The 22,435-nt window shown below is 42.9% G+C and overlaps 1 non-coding gene across 1 annotated transcript; it reads right to left on the bottom strand.

Moving 5' to 3' along the window:
* Window positions 1–22,151: 22,151 nt before the first annotated feature.
* TRNAK-CUU lies at window positions 22,152–22,224 on the bottom strand. The gene has a single exon. It is a non-coding gene; the product is annotated as a tRNA-Lys (tRNA).
* Window positions 22,225–22,435: the final 211 nt, after the last annotated feature.

Below are 22,435 nucleotides of genomic sequence, written 5' to 3'. Positions count from 1 at the left end.
TTTCAAGTCTGTTTTGCTAACATCATAGTTATGATCCTAGAATGGTTTCTATAATGGAAATTTTTGTGCATTTTATGAATTTTGATCCCTAAAAATTTGGAATGTATTCTACTGGGAAAAAATGTTAAAGCCCTTTATGTAATATGATTATTCTATTTTTCAAATCAAAGATGTTTAATGACAACTTTATAATTTTCCAGTTAGTGTTCATGTTAGAAAAAAGAACTGTTCTATTGATAATAATCATAATATAAAGGCCCTGGGGTGTATGGCAATCCTCTCATCAGCACAATTACAACTTTTCTTTTTTCTTTTCTTTCTTTCTTTCTTTCTTTCTTTTCTTTCTTTCTTTCTTTTTTCTTTTTCTTTCTTTTTTCCTTCTTTCCTTCTTTCTTTCTTTCTTCTTTCTTTCTTTCTTCTTTCTTTCTTTCTTTCTTTCTTTCTTTCTTTCTTTCTTTCTTTCTCTTTCTTTCTTTCTTTCTCTCTTTCTTTCTTTCTTTCTTTCTTTCTTTCTTTCTTTCTTTCTTTTCTTTCTTTCTTTCTTTCAAGATTTTATTAATTTATTTGAGAGAGAGAGACACACAGAGAGCACAAGCAGGGGAAGAGGCAGAGGGAGAGGGAGAAGCAGGATCCCCGCTGAGCTGGGAGTCCGATGCCAGGGCTCCATCCCAGGACCTGCAGATCATGACCTGAGCTGAAGGCAGATGCTTAGGCATCTGAGCCACCCAGGTGCCTCAGCACAATTACAATTTCTTATTGACCAAATCACTTAGTCCAAATTAACCAGGTAAACTAGTGAGGCCTGACACCTAACTGTTGCCACCCTTGTGAAACTGACTGCCTCCAGGCGCCATGCTGGTTTGAAATGGATTAGCACTTGCAACTAAAGTTGATGCACAAAATTTTGAATTATACAGAATATGAGCTTTGTTTTACATGTAGTTCCATAGAAAAATAAGAAAATGTAAACAGGCCAAAAAAAAAATCATCTATCATTCATCTCTTTCTAGCCTGAAATAACTAACCCTTTGTAACATTTTGTTGCGTATACTGTCCTACTTTATAAATGCACATAAAGCTATGTAAGCAAGTAAGAAAATACATTACAAAACAAAAATAGTTTTATCAAATAAAACTGTTGATATACTGTTTTATACATATATACCGTTTTAAACTTACCTTTTCCCTCTCAATAATACAATTTGTATATAAATAAATGCAAAGTAAGATTTGTTTAACCAAACATCCATTAGATTTTTAAAAATCTTTGGCTCTTATAAAACTGTGCCTTCTTTAAATCTATTATAATGGATCTTTGTGCATTTGTTCAATATTTACCTTAAAGAGCTTTTGATATATGTTTATCTATGTTTAGGTCCATTAGAATTGCATTCTAAAACTCTGCCTTTATCAAACATGGGGGAGATTTTAGCTATGGTTTTTGTATGTACCACATTTTTCCTTTTTTCTTCTGGTTCTTTAAATGAACTACACCTTGTAACATCCTACTCTGTTCCCCATCTTGGGCCATGATTCTGGAAGGATTGTAAGTCACATGGCTTCTCTCCTCCCCTCCCAGGCATGTGCTTGTGATCCAAATTGGACCAGACTATTCCCCCAGACATTGCTGATAGAGCAAATTGAAGGACTTACCCTATCTGCTCTTGGCTGTCTTCCCTGACATTAAGGAGAAGGCTGTTTGTACAAAGAGTGACTGAGAGAAATAAAGAGGGAAACAGAAAAGTGATAGATGATAGATAGGAAGGAAGGGAGGAAGGAGAGAAGGAAGGAAGCAAGGGAGGGAGGGAGGAAGGGAGGGAAGGAAGGAAGGAGGAAGGAAGGAAATATTTGAGCCTCTGAATCTAGCCATGCCCGAGAGTTAGAACTACCTCTTGGATTCCCCAGTTGTATAAGACAATAAATTCCTTTTTTTGTTTCGTTTCTTCTTAAACTAGTTGATTTGGGTCTCTTTCACTTTATAACCAAAACAGTCTTGACAATACATGAAGCATTATAAAAAATAAAAGTTATAAAGATATACCAATAAATTATCTTAATAGCTATACACACATTTATTTTCTATCATGTGGTCCACTATTTTAAAACACAGAATTTCTGCTCTCAAGCTTACAGGACTTACCACTAGTCTCTATCTATTTAAACATCCAACTTTGCAGGAATACTGCCCTTTACAGAAACGTGATTTTTTTTCCAAGACTGAAAATTTAGCTTACAAAACTAAAAAGTTTGTATGTTTTTACATTTCAAAATGTTATTCTATAATATTCTTCTAAATGCTTCTCAGTGCTGTGAAAATATGATTTCAATTATAAAAATTCAGTTTACTCGTAACTTTTCAAGACCACAAAATTATGCAAAGGGACTATTACATAACTTTGTAATTGTTACAATGCAGTTGCATTGTTCCCATTCATGAGAACTTACCCAGCTGTGTTTTCATCACCTTTTCTTGGCATGTGCTTAGTTTGTGACACAGCGGTTGCCCAGGAGCAGGTAGAGCAAAGGATTGGCATCACCTTATAAACTCAGGATACAAACACTATTACATCTCTTTTTTCCCCCATTTTCTAGTTTGAAAACTCACCTACCACATTTAATAGGAAACGTAACGTCTCCTTAAGATCTTTTCTCCCAAATTGTTCAAGAACTGTGGGAGAGAACTGAGTTCAAAGCTTAATCCTGGCAAATAGAGATGGCACTGAAGTCTGCAATAGCTCCTTATTGCCACAAGGTGTGACAAAAGCACTTGCACACACTGATGGCTTTGCTTTGGGAGTCCCTTGCTGGCCCAGACCCCTGTCCAGAATCCATGACATCCTCTCTAGTTTATCCCCATCCCCTGACGATCACCCATTGTTTCCTAAAGCACAACCAGCCTATAAGCGTTGTCGGATTCAGAGAAGCATCTAGAAGCAAGTATTGCCTGTGCCCGAACCAGCCCCATCCCCTAAACATTTATGTCCTTTTCTTCTTCTGGGGGGTTTTCCCAGGAAGAGCTTTGTATTTTGACATAATTTTAAACTTTCAGAATAGTTTCAAGGATGTAATGAGAAACTTCTGTATACCGTTCTTCCAAATTTGCCTATTATTCCCACATACATTTTTCTTTTTCTGAACCATTTAAAAGTAGGTTGGAAACATTCCCATCTGTGTTTCCTAAGGACTAAGAATTCCCCTACATAACTAAAGTAGAATTATCAAAATTAGGAGATACAAGAGTTATGTAATGCTATTATTTAGTCCAGAGTCTATGTAAAATTTCTACAACTATCCCAATAATATTTTTATAGTTATTCCCCATCCCTCCCTGCCCCAGTGCAAGATGCAATCCAGGATCATATATAGCATTTAGTTGAAATGCCTGTTTCATTTCCTTTAATTCAAAACAGTTCTTCAGCCTTTTTTTGTCTTTCTTCATCTTGCCATTGTTGAGTACAGACCAGTTATTTTATAGAATGGCTTTCTGTTTGTGTTTATCTGTTATTTCTTGTTATTAAATTATTAAATTAAATTTTTTTTTTTTTTTGCAGAAATACCACTGAAGTGATGTATCTTTGTCAGTGCATTATATCTGGAGTCACATAATATCTATTTTCCTAATTACTGGTCATGTTAACTGGTTGGTTAACTTGGTTAAGGTAATGTCCACCAGGTTTCTTCACTATATAGTTTTTATTTTTCCCCTTGTAAATAAGTTATTTGTGAGGAGATAGTTTGAGATTCTCCCTGTGGCTGCTTGGTGTTTCTCAGAGCATAGTGGCTGAGTTCTATGAATGAACATACCAAGAGAACAAAGTAAAAAAATAATGACATTTTTATGATCTTGCCTCAGAAGTCCTCTCTCTTCACTTCTACAGCAACTTCTTGGATGAGACAACCACAAAGGTGCACCCCAGTTCAAGGCTAGGGGATGGAGAGCCCACTACACAATGGGTAGAATGTCAAGGTCACCTTTAAGACAAAAATGGATCACAAGTGTTGGCAGCCATTTTTGAAAGATGCCTTCTGGCACACTAGGCCGCTCCAGGCCTACTGACTCCAGCCCTTTTCTCCAAGCAGTGCCGGCCCTCCCATTGTGTGGTCAGTCCGTTTAATTGTAGGCCTCTGAGAACGCTGGCCTTAACCTCCATGGATTTGTTGGGGACCCAGTCATCTTGTGTGTCCCTTGCTGCCATTTGTCACTCCCGTGCAGCCATCCAGATGAGAGATGGCACACTCCTGTGAGCCATGTTGGCAAAGAAGAGAACACGGACAAAAAAGGACTGTCCTCTTGCCTTCTATCCCAGAGCCACATACAAAGAATGGTTGATTTTTAATCTCTCTGCTCTTCAGTTCCTGTTGGTTGCCACTTCTATGCTCTGGTGCTGGGATCTGTGCATATCTAACAGTTGACTTCTTCCACCTTCCTGCCCGAAGCCCTTCTCAGTGCCATACTGTAAGATTTGAGATTCCTAAATCAGTGGAAGCTTTTAGAGGAAATTTGAAAAGTCTCATCCCATTCAAGGCATAGAACATAGGTCAAAACTTATCAAATTGTATGCTTTGAATATATGCAGTTTGTTGTGCATTGATTAATATCTCCGTTAAGTGGAAAGTAAGGAGTACTATGTACTCTACTGCATATATCCATGACACATGCTTATACTATGAATAGGTTTTAATTCACTGGTTAGGGGATAAAAATGATTTTGCATTTCTTTTTAAGGGATTCCCATTCCCTCTATCCTTTGATCTCTTAGAATCCTCATTGTGATAAATGCAAGAATACTGAGGGTACTTCGTCCATGAGGGCCATAGCTACCGTTGTGAGGAAGTCTAATGGTCCATTAGATGCAGCCCCTCTGTTGCCGTTGCTGTCCCCACCAGTGGTCCTCAGGGTGTTGGGTAAGGGAGGCTCCAGCATCAGCCACACGTTATGCCCAGAATGAGCCTTCTCCCCTCAGTTTACTCCCAAGTGTGCACATAAGCTATTTCCTTTTTTTTTTTTTAAAAGGTTTTATTTATTTGACAGAGAGGGAACACAAGCAGGGGGAGTGGGAGAGGGAGAAGCAGGCTTCCCGCAGAGCGGGGAGCCCGATGCGGGGCTCGATCCCAGGACCCCGGGATCATGACCTGAGCCGAAGGCAGACGCTTAACGACTGAGCCACCCAGGCGCCCCCCTTTAACTCTATACAGATTATTTGCTCCATATAAACAACCGAGGACACTAATGGCCTAGAAAAGCATTGCTGTTAATTGATAATATAATTCAATATTAAATAACCCTAAAAGAGGACCACCACCTAAATTTCCTTTTACTGAAAACTTTTCCTCCTCTTTTTTTTTTTGAGGGAAGGTTCTGACTAATTCTACCCTCAATCGATGTTCATTGTTCTCTATAATCCTTAAAATCCTAGGCTGTAGCATCTGTCACAGATTGAAGGTGACCTCAAACTAATCTCTGAGGGCAATGGATGGTTACTAGCTAGCTTTATCTTTGTGTAAATAGTTCCCTGAAGTTTTCCAAAATGAATGGAAGCAAACCCAAATGTAATGTCGTCTTCACCTAAAACCGCCATTAGCTGCACAAAAGGCCATTCCCTGGCTGAAAAGTCAATATTTTAACAAGTTTTCCTTGAAGAAGCATCACACACTACAGGGACAGAAATTTGGAACTGGCCTTGGGATTGGCAGAGGATCATGCTGTCTGTACCCTCAAGGGATGGAATTCAGAGGTCCTCGTGAAGTTTCCCAGAACCTGTCCCATGCGGGTCACCCTTCCCCAGGGGCAGGGGCTATGTGGATGCTAAATTCCAGGTGCTACGTCAGGAGCGGAGCAGAACCTAGTTAATAGGTTAAGGGGAGCCCAGTGGTCAGCAGCCGAAGCTCTGAAGCTCTTAAATGTTTCTAATACAAAAATAAAAAACAAAGGCAGTAGGGAGAGTTTGTAAGAATGAACTAGCCGCTGCCAGGGAGTCCCTCTCATGCCTTAGATGGCTGCTTCCAGATAAATTCAGTTGGCGGAGAAGAGGAAGGAGTTCCTCTTAAGTGATTGCAGGGCTGGAAACGTGTGTGTGCCGCCATTTGTCACCCCGAGTTGCCTCAAAATAAAGGGACAGTGTGAATTCTGCTTCAAAACTGCTTTGTTATGGTTCCAGCCACTCTTCAGTGTTGTGTGTAAACTCAATGCACACATTCACCTGCTGGGGCCCATGCTGGGGCCGTGCCTGTCCTCTGTCACTTATGAGAGGCTTCGAAATGGTGATGATAAAGGGGGTTCTCGGGAATTCCCGGGCTGCGTGTTCCATGGATTCAGCTTCCATTCCTGCCCATACTTTTGGAGGATGATGCCAGGCAGCAGGCAGAAGAAGAGCTGGGAGAGCCATGGGCAGCTTATGAGGATGCTCCCATGTGCCTTCCCGTGCTTCCTCCTGTCGGCCTCCACCATGCGCTTGCGACACCTTCGAGAAGGTCACCCATCAGAGGAAGTACAGTCGATCATGGGCCATCTAGAGGGCAGGGAGTCAGATGTCCTCACAGTTACTGAGTTCCATGAACTTAATCTTCTTGCAGCAGGTATGGCATTTCCACAAGGGGGCTTCCCGTAGGCTACCCAAGGAAGCAATTACCCAGACAGCGGCACTGTGGCTTCCAGCAGTTTACGCTCTGAAGTTATCCAGACCCAGGGAAGTACACTGAATCCACCAAAAAGAAAACAAAAATCTAAATGAGGTAAAGGTGGACCAGTCTTTAGTTAGAAATCTTTGCCACAGGAGAGTTAATGAGGATCTGAGAAGAACCTGAAAACCCAAATGTAAACCCTTGTAATTATCTGAGTTCTGTGGCCCATATAACACTGACTACTTAAGTCACGTGTGATATTTTGCATTTCCCAGTGCAGTATTCATGAATTATAGTGTTCAAAAATCTATAAAATAGAACAAGACACTGAATCCGTTAGGATGCTTTGTGTTGAATGTAACTGAAATCCTAACTCAAAAGATGGTTTAAACAATAAACACATTTATTATCCCTCCCCAAACAGGGAATCCAGAATAGGGCATACTTCAGGGTTGGTTGATTCAGCAGCTCGGCCATTTTGTGAGAGACCAGGTTCCTTAGAGCACTTTCTCTGACATCCATAGTGCCAGCCCCATCCTAAGGCTGGCGTCAAATTGGGCAGTGGGCTTCCTCTCATCTGGTGGGAGAGAGAAAGACACAATGGGGTGTCAATCTTTCTCATCAGTTTTCTTGGCCAGACTTGATCACAGGCCCACCCTGAATTGGTAATGTAGCCATGGAAAAGACATATACCTCTTGGTTTAGAGTCCAGGGCTTCTCACTTTGTGCTGAGAATGGGTTGAGTGTAGAGCCCTTGATCCCTTCAGGCCCAGGGGCTGCCATTTGGGCCTGTCCAGAGGCCACTGTCACATCCTGCCAGTCACCTCCAGCCAGAGTGGACTGTTCCCTTTATACCACAGTGGCAAACACTATCCTTTTCCATATTTGTCATGTCATGAAAAAAAGGAAATAATCTGATGAGTTTGTCCATTTCCATGTTATATAAAATAAGCCTATATGTGGATATCTCTCACGTACTTCCATGCTTTTAATTTTTTTGATAAAGTATTTAGATTTTCATTGTTTAAGAGTAGTTAAGGGGTGCCTGGGTGGCTCAGTCGTTAAGCGTCTGTCTTCAGCTCAGGTCATGATCCCAGGGTCCTGGGATCGAGCCCCACATCGGGCTCCCTGCTCTGCGGGAAGCCTGCTTCTCCCTCTCCCACTCCCCCTGCTTGTGTTACCTCTCTCGCTGTGTCTCTCTTGGTCAAATAAATAAATAAAATCTTTAAAAAAAAAAAAAAAAGAGTAGTTAATACTTAAAAAGCACTCATCCATGTCAGGCAATAACAATCATTTAATCTTCACCATGGGCCCATGAGGAGTGATTATTATTTTAGATTTTATTTATTTATTAGAGAGAGAGAGCACAAGCAGCAGGGAGGGGTAGAGGGAGAGGCAGACTCCCCACTGAGCAGGGAGCCCGATGCAGGACTTGATCCCATGACCCTGGGATCATGACCTGAGCCGAAAGCAGATGCTTAACCAACCAAGCCACCCAGGCACCCAGGAATTATTATTTTTATACCCATTTTACAGATGAAAAAAAATTGAGAAGTAGAGAGGTAATTTGTCCAAGAAAACACACTAGTCAGCACAGGAGATTTTGATTGAACCCAGGTAATTCCTAAATCTTTCCTCTTAAAGTTTGATTTGGGATTCTCTGGAAGAGATAGTGACCTAATCCAGTCAGTATTCAACATTTGTCTTGATATATCTATCAACTCATAATAAAAAAAAAATAAATTTTTATTGTGACCCAATACACATACACTAAATAAAAAAATCCTAAAACAATACTTGCTCTTACTAGGGAGGCAAGCATTCTGCTATTTCTACTCCATTCTATGCACCTCTATTCTTTTTGTTTGCTTGTTTTTTTAAGAGAGGAAGGGCAGAGAGAGAGGGAGAGAGAATCTCAAGCAGGCTCCACACCCAGCATGGAGCCCAACACAGGGCTCTATCTCACAACCGTGAGATCATGACCTGAGCTGAAATCAAGAATCAGACGCTTAACTGACTGAGCCACACAGGCACCCTTATGTTCTTCTATGCTTGAAAAAGCCAATTGTGACTCTCAAAGTTAATTCTAGTCCTAATAATAGGTCGTGATCCACAGTTTTTAATACTTTGGTAATATAATGGGATTGATTACAGTGATGCCTTTAGATGCCCAGCAATCATTTCTGAGCCAGGGCTCCAGTTCTTCAGGAAAAGCAGGGGGGCACAGGAAGAAGGGTAAAGGGATAACTGTAGTTCAATGCAAATTAAGCTCAAGGTTCTGCTGGAGCCTTGAAGGTTTTGAGTTGGGACTGAATAGCTAAAGAGGCACATCTGAGAGTCAGCAGCAAATAGTTGAAAGCAAGTCAAAGCCACAAGGATGAGGTCACAGGGAAAGAACATGCAAAGTGAGAAGACACGAGGCCCAGGACAGAACTGCAAGCAGCACCAATATTTATAAGAGGAGCAAAGAGGTGCCTGCAGGAGCAGTTGGACAAGCAGGAAGCTATAGGACAGGGTGGTCTCGGAGGAACTGAGGAAGCCAGGAGGGGCTAGAGAGGTTGCTGTTGTAGGATGTAGCAATCACATGTGAAAGGCACCGGCCAGTGTCCTGTGGATCTGTATTTATGATTCAACAGCTGGTGGGAACTGCCATGCTGCTCCTGACTTCAGTTTTCTCTTTGAGTTTCTAACACTTGCTGTTTTAGACCACATACCTGGCTAGCAGCCTTGATTCTTTTCTTGATCTCTGATCCTTCTACTAGGTAGGTTCTGCCAGGAATGCAGCCTAGATTGACACATGCGTGCCACCACGCCCTGGCCTGTGCTGGAGATGAATATATATTCAATGTCAGCCGTGGCCCAGGTGTACATGTGCCCCTTCAGGTAATCTCACCACAATTCTGTGAAAAGCAGGAATATTTCCCCTCCTTTTACAGATAAGAAAACGGAGGCTCACAGACACAAAATCACTTGTGCCACGTCTCACAGGAGGTGAATGGTGGAGCCAAGACAAGAACCCGGTTTTCCGGTTCCAGAGCTAGTGCTTCTACCTTACTCCTCTGCTTGCTGAGCCCCCAAAGCCCATCATGCCTTTACTAGCCACTCTCAGGTGGTCAGGCCTAGGAGCTCCTTCCCCAAACCCTGTTGGCTGCTGGCTAGGTTTTTCTTCAACTTCAATGGGCCCTTGGACTACAAAGTGGTTAGCTAAGTGACTGCAGCTACAGGAGCTATCCAGAATAACCGGCTGTAGTTTTCCTCTCGCTAGACCCGTTCGATGTTCATACCCCTGCACTGACTCCAAGTTTCCTGTGCTCTGTTCCTGTGTCCCCTGCCGTTTGGTTCCCCCTTCTACTTTCTCACCAGCCTGCTGATGACGTCCAGCATGTTCTGGGCTAAAATCCTCAAGGATTATGACACTTAAGGTCTAAATTGACCACAAAACTCAATGTGAGATGGAGATATGAAGCAGCTACCAGAAAAGTGAATGCATTCATAGACTGCATTAATAAAGAAGTGTGTCTGGTGAAGGTTTTGGAGTATTGAACTTCTGATCCATTCATAAATAATTCTAAAACAGTGCAGACTGCGTGCTCAAGGAGTCACAAAGTAAAAGTGGGAGGAGAAAGTGGAGAGAGACTGCTGACTCCGAAAGGCTGGGAGGAGATGACCTTTGAAATGGGCCCTAAAATATTGGTAGAACTGATAGGTGGAGAGGGAGGTCAGACATTCCAGGCTGAGTTATTGGTAGGAGCAAAGAAATAGAGGAAAAATTCATGGCATATGTGTGCAACAGAAAGTGGAATACATGGGAGGAAATCAAGGCTTAATAAAAAAAAAAAAATGAGGTCAGGTCATTACAGACCTTTAATACTGCCATTATTTACTAAGTAGGCAATTAAGAAGTTGGCATTCTGGCTTTTCTTGCTTAGCAATCAGTCGTTTGTGAGTTTGGAAGATTGTCTCAACCCTCAGAGGCTGCTTCAGGTCTGGCTGAACTGAAGGAATGAACATTCCCATATGTGAGGCCAAGGGTCAGATCAGGATTTGTGGCGACCTCAGGGACGTGCTGTGAGCCTGCCTCAGGTGTCCTCCCTGGGGAGGGTCAGCTGTGAGTCCGTCAAACGGAGCGTCTAGCTAGCCAGCCAACCCCCTCCAAGTCTGCCTCATTCATCTCTCTCCGAAGACTGGCCTCTTCTGCCTCTCCCATCCCCCTGCAGGAGACATGGTCAGCCGCGGCTCCTGAATCCACCCACAGAGAGACTGATACTCTGTCACTTGCCTAGCATCTACGAAAGGACTCTGACTGGCTTATTTTGGTACAGCGCTCACCCCAGGTTTAATCAACCATGGCCAGTAAGGAGGAAAAACCATTTGAACCTGGTTGTGCTGAGCCACCTGAGTAAGCTCGTGGCGGTAGAAAGGCGAGGCCAGTGAAGATAACATGGGGGCTGCCCATCACCCCCCCTCTAGAGCCAGGCTGTGCAGGACGTGGACACTGGCCACGTGCGGTTCATTGTAAATGTATATTTCTCAGAATTAAAATTAGAAATTCAGGTCTGCTGTCACATTGGCCTCACGTCAAGTGCTCACGAGCCTCACGGGGCTAGTGGCTACTGTATCTGGCAGCACAGGTGGAACATTTCCATCATCGCAGCCATTGCTCTTAGACACCTCTCGTCTAGTACGTAGCCATTTCTGGTTCCACCAGCAAAAGCCTTAAGCATTCCAGCTACTGCAAACAGCCAATTTTTTCAGGACATGGACAATTCAAAAGCAGTTAGTTCTCTCTAATAACCTGGAAAGAAGTTCTTTGGAGACCCCGGAACTAGTTCTTGATTACATTCTACTTGAACACCCGGCAATGTCTCCTAAACCTCATCATACCTGAATCTGTAGTCAGTCTTGCCCCCAAAAATCAATGATAATTAATTTAATCATACGTCTCATCTTTGTTATAAAAAGCCACCAGGGAAATGGCAGTCCATGCAGTTAACTGTCTTGCCCCGTTCCCAGAATATTCGCTGCTTCTTTGGTTGCTAGTTTCCTGCTCAGTCCTGTCTATTGTGCCCTCTCAAACCTTTGTTGGTAGAGAGGGCCAACTGCTCCCCAACACTCAGCTCCCTTTTGTTGGGTAGAGAGGTCACTGGGAGGTGGCTGTCCAGCCAGGAACTGTACCCCCCAGCGCTTCCTGCATCCAGATGTGGCCATGTGACTAGGTCTCACCAGTGGAATAAGAGACTTAGGTCACCTCCCAGGTGGTATTTGAAAAGCAATCTGCACCTTCCCTGCTCTCTTACTCCCACCCGAATGGGAAGGATTCTGTAGTTTTAGGGATTGGCAGAGCCACAAGATACACGGAGCTTGGATCTCTGAACTACTGCATGAAGTGAAGTTGCCGCCAATGATGATAATCTGCAATGGACTGGATGTGAGAAAACAAGCCACTGACATTTTGGAGCTTATTTGTTACAGCGTTTGTCTAGCATTACTCTAATGGATACCTAATTAACTTCCTTACATCCTCAACCTCCTTGCCTTAAATTCAATCTCCTGCTACTCCCTGACGGGTCCAATTCTGTAGCATCTGGAAGAGGCTGCTCATTCGCCCGCCCTCCGGAGACCATGGGGCCAAGAGATGGCATTGGCATTGGCATTTTCTTAACTCCTCATTGTATCTTTCAGACCACTTCACCTTTGAAATTAATGCCATCCAACTTTTCCTAGTCAGTGCTTAGCACATAGGTTCGACACTGACCTTGTTACATAGTCTGTGTGTGCTCAGCGAGAGAGAATTTGAGGATGAAAGGGAATATCAGCACTGGGTCCAGCGCCTATGGCAACCATAAGAAATGTATGAAGTGGGGTGCGCATCAAATTCTCTGATTACCAAGAGGAAAAACACTAATTCCCTCCCAGACTAATCTCTCTTGTTAGTCTCACTACTTTTCTCTCCACTCACCATTTGCCTCAGCTATAGCATTGCTGAGGGAGCCAAGGGAGATGCAGCATAAGACATCAAGGTTGAAAAGCCTGTCCCCAAAAGACCAAAGACCCAATGTAGCAGAAATCTTTAATGTTTACATATATCCAAGGTATAATGTTTGTATCCCAATTATGTGATAATTTACTGATGATCCACTTTAGAGCTTTGAAAAAAAGACACTTTCATATTTTTGTATCTGTGTTTCTGAAAAGTCCTAAAATTCAATAGTTTTCTTGCATATCTCGAATATTACCCTGTAATTGCTGATTTCAGGTCAGCACATTTTTTTGCAGGCTATCTAAAAAAAAACTTACTTTTCTATAAAACCGTCTAAGTTTCTTTGCCACTTATTAAATTTATAGCTGATTCTTTCAGAGCTGACTTTCACCCTGACCCGCAGACAACAGCAGAATATGAAATTTTTGGAAGCCAGTAGTACTGTCGTTCCTGGACAAAGTCTACCTCTTCCACCAGGAACAACCTAAGAAATGTTGCAAATCTGAGGCATATGGTTAAAGTAACTCCCCTATAACCTTTTCTCCCCTTTCTTTTGATTTGTTTCTCTTGCCTCTAGCAGTTATTAAATCTTGTGCCACTCATATCCTCCATCTGATCACAAAAAATGTGCATCGCAAGATGGTGGTCTTGTGTTGTGGTGAAACCCATCTTTATTGATTGACTGATTGATTGATTTTTAAAGATTTTATTTATTTATTTGGCACAATGAGAGAGATAGTGAGAGAGATCACAAGCTGGGGGGAGTGGCAGGCAAGCAGAGAGAGAAGCAGGTTGCCTGCCGAGCAAGGAGTCCGGTGTGGGGCTCGATCCTGGGACCCTGGGACCATGACCTGAGCTGAAGGCAGACACTTAACCAACTGAGCCACCCAGGTGCCCTGGGTATCTCTCTTCATGTGGATTTTACTTTTTCAGAATGGAACAGCAACAAAGATAAGTAACTGCTCTAACAACAGAGAGCATGGTTTCTTCTAAAATGAGGATCATAGAGGCGCCTGAGTGGCTCAGTTGGTTATGCATCTGCCTTCGGCTCAGGTCGTGATCTCAGGGTCCTGGGATTGAGCCCCACATCGGTGGGGGGGGAAGTTTGCTCCTCCCTCTGACCTTCCCCCCTCTTGTGCTCTCTCTCACTCTCTCTCTCTCTCAAATAAATAAAATCTTTTAAAAAAATAAAACGAGGATCCTATTTAGAGCATCTCAAATCAAAACACACGGTCTGACAAAAAGTCAGAATTCCAGAAAATGGAAGTGTCTTAATTAAGTAGCCCCTAAATAATCTAATTTCATGGGTAAGCAATATTTTTTTAAAGGGTTCAAAGGAAGCCGGATCCCTATGTAGAACTATGTAGTCCTGTCGCTTGCATAGTTGTCACCATCTTTGTGCCCTATAGTCCTAGGTGCTGCGCCCCAGCCACGGATGTTTAAAGTGTGGCTCCTGGCACAGCTGCATCAGAATCACTTGTGTTATGATACAACGAAGATTCCCAGGCCCCAAGAGTCTGGAGGTGTGGGGCTGGAGATCTGAATTTTTAAGCAGTTGACCCGAGTCTTCTGCGCGCTCATGTCTGAGAACACCCACCCTCTGCTCTTTCTGGAAAGGCAACAGTCATTGTAAGAGCACTACACCACTGCTCTCGGCTGGAGAGACTTCTCATTTCTCCCAGCGGAGGTCACCCTCCACCTGCTGCATTTAACTGCTGGCTCCCAGCCGGCTGGCTCCCGGCCTGCTGTCTGCACGCAGCTCGGCCCTCTGCTCACACAGTGGAGACCAGCCGGGGGCACCTGTGGGCTCTAGCTCCCCGACTCCGGGGCCAGGCTTTGGTCCTGCATTTACATTTTGGCAAGCATACCCTCTTTTTCTTAGCGAGGGCAACCATTTCAAATCTCACTCTAAAACAAAAAATCACCGCCACTGAACTCTACCAAAGCAGGTTCTAAGCAGCTTTTTTAGCCACTGATTCAGACAACAAAAAGGTCAGCAGCAGCTGGACGCTGTGCCAGTGGGGCTTTCTTGTGCTTTCATGCTTAAAGAGACACACCATTGAGCTAACATGCCGATGGTACTTTTTTTTATTAAAAAAAAAAAATAGGGGCACCTGGGTGGCTCAGTCATTAAGCATCTGCCTTCAGCTCAGGTCATGATTCCGGGGTCCTGGGATGGAGCCCCACATCGGGCTTCCTGCTCAGTGGGAAGCCTGCTTCTCCCTCTCCCGCTCCCCCTGCTTGTGTTCCCTCTCCCACTGTGTCTCTCTCTGTCAAAGAAATAAATAAAATCTCTAAAAAAAAAATAAAATAAAAAATAAAAAAAATGAAAGCTCTATCTTACTAACAAAACTAAACTACTTTCGTTCTTGGAGTTTCATTCTTATGGCATTTACAGAAATCTATTGAGAACTTCTTACTGAATTATAAGGTTTATCAATTGGTTAGCATCGTGGAACAATTTATTTTGTAATAAATGTATAATTGAGAAACCTGATATGATTTCAGCTCCAAAAAAAAAAAATTAATAAGGGCACTTGGAGTTTGGATCTCCACCTGTATTTAGTGTGATTCACTAAAAATCGACCACAATCTTGTAGGAGTTAGGATTTCTGGACCAGCTTCCACTGATTACCTTTGTCTTGATATTTATGGAACTAGTCATTTCCCAAGTATTTCAGCTCCGCTCTTCCAGTCTTTAGAAGAAAAAAGAAAATAACAATAACAATGATAGAATCTCATCCCCCCCAGAGAATTAGTGGGGAAATGAGAGATGGAAGAAAGCAAATGGAAATGTTCAAATTGGGGAAAATGTAATGAAAAGCCAAATGGGAATAGGAATAGCAGTTGGCAAGAGGGGAAAGGTGGTGTAGAGGACAAGTGTATCCCTGGGGAACACGGAAACTGAGCAGCACGCTGACTCTTAAGAAATGTTTTAAGTAGGTTTCGATAGTGGCTAAGACAAGAATATTGACACATTACAGAAAGGGACATGCCAAAGCTCTGAATAAGTTTTAATGAAAATAGAAATGGAACACCTTCTATTATCACATCGGGGGCCACAGAACTCCAGGAAGCAGGTTCTTCACTCGAAGGAGATTCTTCACAGCCTCTTTCAAGATGACATACACATACTTCATTCTATATTGAATTTCAAACACAAAAATAAATTAGAATGAAATTTGTTTCTATACTCATAACCTGACACCCTTAAGAATCTGAATCTTATGCTAATGTAGAGCAAAAAGCAAAACTGGAAAATTGTCGAGTAAGAAAAGGCTATGAGGAAAGAAGACTAAGGAGAGTCCACAAAAGGACAGAGAGACTCCTGGGATATACATGTCAGCACAGTTTAATCCACAGTCTATGTTAACCACCGTCTGTAAGTGGAGACCCCAGTCTAGTTGATGTGCTCTTGGTTCTTTTCGCTGGCAGCAGCTTTCTTTTCTCAGCTAGAAATTTCATCTCTTTCCTTTATAGTTATAGAGTGAAATGGAAGCCTGCTAGCAGAACACATCTTTCCACCTGACCCTGACAGAAGAGTCTGCATTTCCCAGCTTATACCACCGTCCTGGACGAGAGGTATTTTTCATTGTATTCCCGAGACAAAAGAGCCTCGGGGATGATCAGTAAAGATCCTAACACGGCGGCAGGCAGTCTTCTTTGGAACTTGCAGTTCCAACTCCAATGGCCCACAGGGGAGTTCAAACAAAACCCTTGGCCAGCATTTGGGAGAGACCCTGGGGGCATAGCTTTCTCTTTTCCTTTGCATTTCATTGCCTGTTGTCACTCACGGAAGGAGTGCGGCGGGATGAAGACACCATCGTGTGGTGTCGCTGCCAGCAGGGAAAATGTTGGGTCTTGAGCCTAGCTCCCCAACTTATAGCACTGTACACCCCTCTACTGTTACCTCAGTTCTGCTGCCTGGGGGGGAAGCAGTGTTTGCTACGCAGGAAGGGCTGTGGCAACCATTTGGATGTAACCTGGGGCCGTGGGGGATACATCCATCTGTCGAGCCTGCCGAGGCAGGAATAGGAGCGGAGGTGGCCGCTCTGACGGGGTGTGCCTTGGCACAGGTGTTTGAACTGCCGAGGCTTCTCGGTGCTGTGACCTAGGCCTGGGCGCTGTTGGTATCGAGTGAGAGAGGGAGTGAGACAGCGCGGCTTTTCTGTCGTGGCTCATTGCCTTGGTCCGGAGAGCGTGGATTTTTATCTTTTTTAAAAGGGAATTTAGCAATTTGTGGAATTTCTCCGGTATCAAGCACCTTGATAATAGCTCATCTGCAGAAGGAAAGTTCCACTGTGAGTGGTTTCATTTTGTAAGAAAGCAGAACAGCATCGATTTATTATTTTGCTCTATTTTAGGGATACTCCCTCTCTAGAGATTCATTTTTAGGTGTCACGCTTTCTCTCTCTCTCTCCCTCTCCGTCGGGTGTGAGGGAAGCTTTGCAATATGTTTCTGTGAGACTTCTCAAAAGTGATAAATGAGATTTTCAATCTTCTCATTCAAACGGTAACTGCCTGAAAAGCCAAGAAGCGGAGTGAGGGGGTGGAGCTGAAGGCGACAGATTGATGAAGATAAGGAGAAATGCATTTGGAAGGGGAGGGAGGAGCAAACCGAGCAAGAGTTGTAAAAACTAGAAAAGCAGTGCTAAATTGGATTTAGAAATGGCAGAATGACAAAGTGAAGTTTTCTATAGGGAGAAAGTTGCTAGGCTGCCACATTTGAGACAGCCTGGAAATTCTGAAAAGTGAGAATTCCAAAAAGCCAGAGAAGGGTGGTTATTTCATAAGAGGCAGGCATTGATCAGAGTATCTGAGGAGGCAAGGCTGGGCCAGCGCATCTGGAGACGTTTACTGCATTCCTTGTTGTGATTTGATCAACATAGCTTGTTTGTTTAGAGAGGATTAATTATGTGAGTCATCAATTACGTGAGTCATATTTAGTCGTAGAGAGCTGACCACAGGAGCTCTGGCATGAATCTGGGATTTCTAACGACCCCTTATTCTTGTCTTCCTCAGGGTGCCTTCCTTCCAGCCCTGTGGCTTATATTATCGCAATCTCCGCTGGCTCCTGAAAATTGCTTAGAAAGGAATGATCCACATGATCCACCCCCTTCAAATCTCACTGCCTCACAAATACATCCTTCTCTGCACCCCAACCCAGGTGGGGTTAAAGGAAAATCAATTGGTAATCTCCAGTTGGGACCTAAAGGAGGACACTGGTGTCCAGGTTCACTGGCTCTCTGGGCTTCCATGGCATCTCTCCTTTTGTCTCCAGCAGGAAACTATCCACGCACCTCCTTCCTCACTGCCAGCCCTGTTGTCCTCTGGATTGTCTGAGTGCCTTCGAGTCTTACAGGGCTCAGAGCAAGAGAGCTGGACACACCTCATCTCTCCACCTACCTCCAAGGTTTCCAGGGAGAACCAAATGAAATACTGTATCCAAAATGCTTTGTAAAACGATACAAGCACAGCCCATATATAGGTGTGATTATAGTACTATTCTTAAAAAAGCCTCACTCCGGAGCTCCTTTTCTTGCTTTTGCATGTCTCTATCTCATGCGTGTGTATTTAACTACATGAGGGGAGCTGAGTGGCTCAGTTGGTTAATCATCTGCCTTCAGCTCAGGTCATGATCCCAGGGTCCTGGGATCGAGCCCCACGTGGGGCTCCCTGCTCAGCAGGGAGCCTGCTTCTCCCTCTCCCTCTGCCCCTCCCCCGTTTGTGCTCTCCCCCGTCTCTCAAATAAATAAAAAAAATCTTAAAAAAAAAATAACTGCATGAGCCCATGAGTGCATCTAGCCAAGCATATTTGCAAAGTTTCTGATGCCTTATTTTTTTTTAAAAGATTTTATTTATTTATTTGACAGAGAGAGATCGAGAGAGCACAAGCAGGGGGAGCGGCAGGCAGAGGGAAAGGGACAAGCAAGGCTCCACTGAGCAGGGAGCCTGACATGGGGCTCGATCCCAGGACCCCAGGATCATGACCTGAGCCAAAGGCAGCTGCTTAATCAACTGAGCCACCCAGGTGCCCCCTGATGCCTTATTTTTAAAACAGTTCTTTCTATGTACCATAAAAGTGCTACAGGTTTGGATTCCAGTTAATACCATTGTGCATTTACAGATGATGGTCAACTCTTCACTATCAACAAAAGTTAAGAGCAACAGTATTGAACAGAACAGGACCTGGAGAAAGGGCTTTTATAATGAGCATCCTTTTTCATCAGCCTTAGCATCCTCAGAACAAATTGAATTCAGTAATCCCCATAAGGCCTAAAGATGAACTATCTTATTTTTTAAGACAAAGATGAACTCAGTGTCAGGGTTGTGCAAGAATATTACTGCTATTTCTTTTGTTATCATATATAGTAACTTTCCGTTGAAAAGCCAAAAGGCATTTTGCAAAATCTGACAGTGATCCTCACAATGCCCCTCTGGGCTGAGTAGGGTTCGTTACAAACAATAAATAGTAACAGCCCTTTATTTTGAAATGTCTCCTACAGAATTTATTAATAATGGAATGCCTAGTCATGATTCATGGATTCTAAAGGGAGTTTATTTCCTGGGAGTTAGAGAAGATAGTAGATTTCCATGGGTCTCTAACTGTTAGAGTTGTTTTGATTCCAAAAGCTGGTTGCATCAGAACAACTCCAGTGCACTGGAAAAGTATCTCTCATAATTACTGGCATTTACTTTCAGATTGAAAGAAGTATAGACTATGATTATATTACATAAAGTAAATATGGGATAGTTATCCAATTTGCTGACTCACTGAAGATCTGCCAACGAGATAAGAGATACCTACGGGCATGTCTTCTGACTGAGTTCTCCTGATTCAGTGGGGGGTTTTTGTTGTTGTTTTTTTTTTTTATTTTTTTTTATTTAAAGATTTTATTTATTTTGAGAGAGAGAATGAGATAGAGAGAGAGAGAGCATGAGAGGGGGAGGGTCAGAGGGAGAAGCAGACTCCCCGCCGAGCAGGGAGCCCGATGCGGGACTCGATCCCGGGACTCCAGGATCATGACCTGAGCCGAAGGCAGTCGCTTAACCAACTGAGCCACCCAGGCGCCCCAATTGTTGTTTTTTTTTTTAACTAGAGATGCCAGTCACCCTGCCTGGCTACCTTTCAGATACTCCTGAGCGAAGCACCTCATCCTCGGGCCCTAGTGAGGAAAGAGCCCTGGGCAGTTATATTCGATCCTATGTACCCTTCTCTCTCCTGTACATAAATGGTTACATGGTAGGATGGGCACTTGACCCCAAGGCAGTCACTGTATGTGTTAGTGACCCGGGCACAGAAAGATAATATGAGTCAATTAGATGGTCTCTCTTGGGCATTTCATGTGGGATGTGCCAAGAGAAGAAGGGGGTTAGCAATGGGGCAAGAAGGTGAAATGCGTTGAGCTAGAGTTAGGTCATGAGTGATATAAAACTATACATGAGTTATAGTTATGAATGAGCAGACGCCTCAAGATGGAGAAAAGAATCAGAGGTTAGAGAGTGAAGAAGCAAATTCATAGGAAGAGAAAACAGAAGGCAAGTGGAGAAGAGTTGGTGCTCTGTAGACTGTGGACTACTGCGGCCAAGGCGTACCACTGCTGAGGACTCCAGAGAAATCTTGGGTTAAGACCTACCCTTCAGTTTATTCTCCAAGGCTTGAGCTTGAACCCTACTCTGACTTCTGTTTCTGTATACCTGTGGCATTCCTTTTCCTTTATCCCATTTGTATGTCCCTAATACCTGGACCAGAAAGTTCCTTAGGACAGTGGCCTTTCCAGTCTGAGATGGAGAATCAGATATGTTCATTGCTGTGTCCACTTCACCAATGTGTGAATACAAGCCATAGTCATTCACTTAAAAAAAACAAAAAAAGAAAGAGAGAAACAAACCCTTCTTTCCAGGATATCATTCAACAATCTTTGAGATCAGTGTCTGCTCTGTGGATAACTCCTGAACAGGCTACTTGCAAGCTGCCAAGCAAGCTTAGGTGCTAGCTTAAAGGTATGAGGATGTGTGTGCAATCTCTGTGCATTCTCTTCCTAACCAATTGTTTTTTGTCCCAGTTACATTAGCATCAGAACTCATACTCAAAACACCTGACAAGTGTTGTTACACTTTAGTCTTCTACCCAAACACCACTTCCAGAATTAGCTATTTTCTTTGGCCATATAATCTTCAAGAGTCATGCAACGATCTCTCATTATCATTCTCTGGCTTTGATTAATGCTCTTTTTTAAATTGCTGAGTATAATTGTCCCTTTTGAGAAGTAAAACTAGAAGGACTCATATAGAGTGTGCACCATTTCATTAATGTTTATTCTCCTTGGTATAATTTATTAAACAATTAAATTACTATTAGCAAATGGTAATTGCAGGGTATACAGTGTGAATGTCTGTGATATCAAGTATATTTTGCTGATAGAGTTTAATTTAAATGCTTATTGTTGATTGGTCCTTTTCCCTTAGAAAAAAAGATAATAAGGGTGCCTGTTACATTCCATTTAGATTAATTAATGCATTTATTCAGGAAATTCTGGTGGTGTCAAGAGTTAATGATATGGAAAGATAGTGATTTTGAGCATATGGTCAGTGTGAAAGATAACTGCCCAGGCACAGAACAGGCAAAGATTGAATGGCTTAATGTCTGTGAACCATTACTTCTTGTCTCTTTAGAGAGGACAGCACTCTTGAGTCACGACTAGCTGAAATCCTTTACATTTCCTTGAGGAAAAGAGTCGTTTCGGCATCAATGATCTCTCATGTTTTTCTCAACAAGAACCTTTTAAAATTATTTTTCCTTCATGGATTCCTTATTTTAAAAGTGTCCATTTTTCGAATATGTTTTAGTTACTAATTTATTGAAAACTTTTATTAAATAGTAATTAACAAGCAATAGGAGCTCCTGAATAGCATGATAGAACAATCCTTAGCACACAGACTTTATAGAATTTCAGTTAGTTTCAGAATAATTCTAACATTTTAGCCATTTTGTACAAATTTTTCTCCTGGGGTGTTTGAGATATTGGAAATAGCTCAAAGATTCTGTCAACACCTTCTGATATTTCTAGGGAATACCAGGGTGGGAACAATTGTAGGTCGCATCTCTGAGCCTGATTGGCTCAGTCCATAAAGTGTCTGCCTTCGGCTCAGGTCATGATCCCAGGATTCTGGGATTGAACCCCACGCTGGGCTCCCTGCTCAGCAAGGGGCCTGCATCTCCCTTTCTCACCACCCCTACCCACCCCGTCCTCCGCTTGTGTTCTCGCTCTCACACTGTCTCAAATAAATAAATAAAATCTTTAAAAAAATATGCAGTTCCACGGTCAGCTCTAACGTGGGATTGTAGTAATGTGGTTGTTACATCTTAGATCTTCTTGTCCTTTCTTGCTAATGGATTCTTGATTTGGTCAATTCTTCTCCAGGGGACATTTGTTTCACCAGAGACTCATATTTCGTTTAGGTCTCTTTCCCCTTTGCTTTCTTTTTCTTTCTTTCCTTCTTTTTAAAATTGTTTTAAAGTTTATTTATTTATTTTTAGTAATCTCTCTACCCAACATGGGGCTTGAACCCACAACCATGAGATCAAGAGTCTCACACTCTTCCAACTGAGCCAACCGGGTGCCCCCGGCTCCCTGCCACTTTGCTTTTAAATGATTTGGTATGTGTGCTACCTCACTCTACCAAGGAGAAATGAGGGGAAGTCTACCAATTTAAACCCATCATGGTAGGTATGTGACAAAAGTCTGCCTAGCAAGAAGCCTAATGGGGAAACTATGGAATTCTTTCTTCATTCTTAAACTAAAATGGAAGGGGGATGCCTGGGTTGCTCAG

The sequence above is a fragment of the Phoca vitulina genome, unplaced genomic scaffold (assembly GCF_004348235.1).
Source record: "Phoca vitulina isolate PV1807 unplaced genomic scaffold, GSC_HSeal_1.0 scaffold9, whole genome shotgun sequence".
NCBI classification, from domain to species: Eukaryota; Metazoa; Chordata; class Mammalia; order Carnivora; family Phocidae; genus Phoca; species Phoca vitulina.
Note: the sequence above shows the minus strand (reverse complement) of the source record. Positions and strands in the feature narration are given on the sequence as shown.